Source organism: Ornithorhynchus anatinus, chromosome 3 (assembly GCF_004115215.2).
Source record: "Ornithorhynchus anatinus isolate Pmale09 chromosome 3, mOrnAna1.pri.v4, whole genome shotgun sequence".
NCBI lineage: Eukaryota > Metazoa > Chordata > Mammalia > Monotremata > Ornithorhynchidae > Ornithorhynchus > Ornithorhynchus anatinus.
In genome coordinates, this window is record NC_041730.1 from 16545812 (window position 1) to 16549347 (window position 3536).

Sequence of the window (3536 nt, forward strand, 5' to 3'; positions counted from 1 at the left end):
ACCCCCCACCCAGTTCATATATGTGAGTCCACAGCCAGCAAATCCTGAGGTGCTCACATCACTTCACCCCAACAACACTTATGTACATAACCTTATCCTCTATTAACTCCCTTTCTTCTAATTTATTTTACTGTCTGTCTCCCCCTTGACATTTAGAATTGTGTCTTCTTACTCTGTCGACCTCTCCCAAATACTTACGACAGGTACTCCACACAGTAGGCACTAAATAAATACCCTTGATTGATTGATCGATTGATGGACACCAGACAGGGCAACAAGGACAAAATGATATGGTGGCCCCCGCAGTGAAAGGTCAGAGGGTGACTACCATCAACCCTCCGTACCGGGCACTCACTACAAGGGAAATTTTTTATGTTATTTGTTAAGCACTAAGTGTGAGCCTGGCACTCTTCTAAGTGCCAGGGTAGATACAACATATTGGGCTGGACATAGTCCCCGTCCCACATATTACTGTCTCAATCCCCATTTACAGATGAGGTAAACGAAGGACAGAGAAGTTCAGTGACTTACCCAAGGTCATTCAGCTGACGTGCAGTAGAGCCGGGATTAGAACCAAGTCCTCTTTCCGTTAGGCAGCACTGCTGAAGATTTCAAGTCCTACCTTTCAGGAGGGCTTGCCTTGTCTTATGCCGTCGAGTCATCTCCGTCCCGTAGCGATGCCATGGACACATCTCTCCCAGAAGGCCCCACCTCCATCTGCAATCGTTCCGGTAGTGGACCCATAGAGTTTTCTTGGTAAAAATACAGAAGTGGGTTACTATTGCCTCCTTCCTCACAGTAAGTGAGTCTCTGCCCTCGACTCTCTCCCGTGCCGCTGTTGCCCAGAGCAGGTGAGTTTTGACTTGTAGCAGATGGCCTTCCACTCGTTAGCCACTGCCCAAGCTAGGAATGGAATGGGTATCGCTCTGCTTGACTCTCCCTCCCATAGTCGAGACTGGTAGAGTACTGGAAACTCTCCAGGTGTGACCCTGAGAGGGGATCAGGAGGGCAGACCTTCTATAAGACACGTGGCTGGTGGTCCCTGAGCAGCTTTGGTGGCCCAGAGCACATCCACAGTTAGACCTTCTAGCTGCTCTGCTTCCCCAAGGCCAGAAGAGCCATCATTAGAACTTCGAAACAGGAGACCGGACCTCCCCTCCTCGACCTCCGCATCTCCGGGGACCCTCCTCTTCCCGGAGCCCACCTCCCTCCTGTAAAAGGGGCACATTTCTGTCTGTAGCTGACTCAGAGTTCTCCACTGACACCTACACTCAGGAAAACCCCACAAAAATAGTATGGAACAAAGAAATACTGACTTTACATAACAATTTCCCTGATTTCTTTTAGGCTTGGCCCGACTTCATTCCCCTCAAGGGTCATCTGCTGTGATAGATCCCTATCACTTATCAATGGTCCCCTAAATGGACTATAAAGACCTAGAAAGTTAGGAGAAATCTCTGGGTGAGTACACCTCAGAGCTATTGACAGTCCAGCTCTTTCAGAAAGCAGACAGCCTTTGTGTCGGGTAGTCAAAGTTCAGTTTTGCAAGCAAAATGAAGGTGACAATGGGATCACCCCCCCCCCCCCCCCCCCCCCCCCCCCCCGAGGTGAATCAGCGTGATGCCTCCAGGGAAACTTGGAAGATAGAAGTTCTCAACTGTCCACAGGCCCCTTATGGGCCTCTGTGCTGCTAAGCCATGGCTCTTCCGGGACCGGATCAGGCATCCCCTGTGTGGGTCCTGGGATTCCGAGGGCCAGGCGGGGTTGGGCCAGGCAACACGCCCAGATCTGGGTGGTCCATATGGCCAGCACTGGCCGCCTCCCTCCACATCACACCAGTTCAGGAGTCCACAGCCCTTCAGCAGGTTCACCCCAGTTCCTCCACCATTTCTGGGCCATCGTGCTGGTGCAGGTTTCCCTGAGGAAGAAACATACCATAAGCCTTCAGGGATGTGGTACCTGTAGGAAGACTCGGCACCGCTTCTGGGCAAGAGCTTGGACCCAGGGGAGCCAGGAAGGGGCCGTCATGGAGCTGACTGGGCCAGGCCCGGACAGCCCGTCCAGCCTCTGAGCTCAGTGGGGGCTGGTGCATCCTGCTGCTGCAGGACGGGAGCTCGTCGCCACTGCCACCTGGACCAGCCGCGGGCCAGGAAAGGTTCCCGGCTCCACTGGGTTCCTGGAGTGGACTGAGGGGAAGCGTGGGGAGATTGTGGTTATCATTAAGACCCAGTCACCTTCCCTGTTCCTTGCCTTGTCCTCACCATTTTCCATCCCCGTCCCGGTCCCGGCTGAACCCCCCCAGGCGTGGCTGGATCCCCCACCTGGCCCAGGGCTTCCAGAACTGCCACGGGCCCTGGTCCCGTGGTTCTGTACCCTCTGGGCTCCCTTGGGGACAAGAATGCCCAGGGAAAATAGTGCTGATTGAACCACACTGATCTCTGGGGCCGACAGTTGAGCTCTCACTCCCCAGGCTGACATTTAACTAATACAAACCAGGAACCAACCCTGGCACAGCGGTTGCTTTCCTGGAAGGAACACTGATCTATCTTCCGGGCCCCAGTAGCGATAACTACTTTCCAGATGTTTGGGATTAGACATTGACCTGTGTGCTATCGAGGACGGTTCCAGTCCCGGCAGAGATTGGGGTCTGCCAGGACTTTGGCATTTAATTCCCATCTCTGTGGGCAGTTCCAGCGACTGATCTGGGAGCTGAGGGAAGCGATACTGCAATGCAAGTTGAAGGGGAGTCACCGATGACTAGAAGGTCAACCAATCAATCAATCCTACTGTTCAATCAGGCCCTGGCAGAAGCCGTTTCTCTTGGGTGGGGGAGGTATCTCTACCCATCTCAAGGCCAATGTTCTGACCTTCCCCTGGCCTACATCTCCCAGTTTAGTTACAGAAATGCAGAGGGGATCAGGGAGAGAGCTAACAGCACCTCTAGGTCTTCACCCCACAACCCGTCCCATTCTGGCCCGACATCCACCTTCCCCCTTGTCCCCGCCTCAGGGACATGCCCACCCTAAGAAGACAGGACCTGGATTCCCGGTGTCCGTGTCGGGAGACAAGTCTCTCTGTCATATGATATTCTGGGAGGAGTCTCAGGGGTGGCTTTGGTGATATAAGGAGGAACGGGTGTGCAGATTTCCAGAGAACTCGCTGTGTCTGCGAGTGTGAGAATTAACACAAACAACCGCCTGGCTCCAACATGAAGGTGAAGGCTGCCTTTGTGCTCCTTATCCTGGGATTTTTCTGCTCCTCCGGTGAGTACCCCTCCCCTCCCTGGTCCCTCTGGGTCTCAGCTAAGAATCCATGAAGGCAAAAACCCTTCCCTTCTCTCGGTGCTCCCCAACTCTCCCCAAGGTCTCTCTGGAGAGTAGGTGAGCAGGGACTGGGCCTATAGGCTCTACTGTATGGTACTTTCCCAAGCATTTAGGGTAGTGCTCTTCCACACAATTTAAGTGCTCAATAAATAATTTTTAGGATTAAATGATTGCTTGAGAGTCCCCAGGGTGTCTGCTCCTCTGTCCCGGAGT

The 3536-nt window shown here is 53.4% G+C and overlaps 1 non-coding gene across 1 annotated transcript; it reads right to left on the bottom strand.

Moving 5' to 3' along the window:
- Positions 1–861: 861 nt before the first annotated feature.
- On the bottom strand, positions 862–999 carry LOC114810643. The gene has a single exon (XR_003758338.1). It is a non-coding gene; the product is annotated as a small nucleolar RNA SNORA7 (small nucleolar RNA).
- Between the last annotated feature and the right edge of the window lie 2537 nt (positions 1000–3536).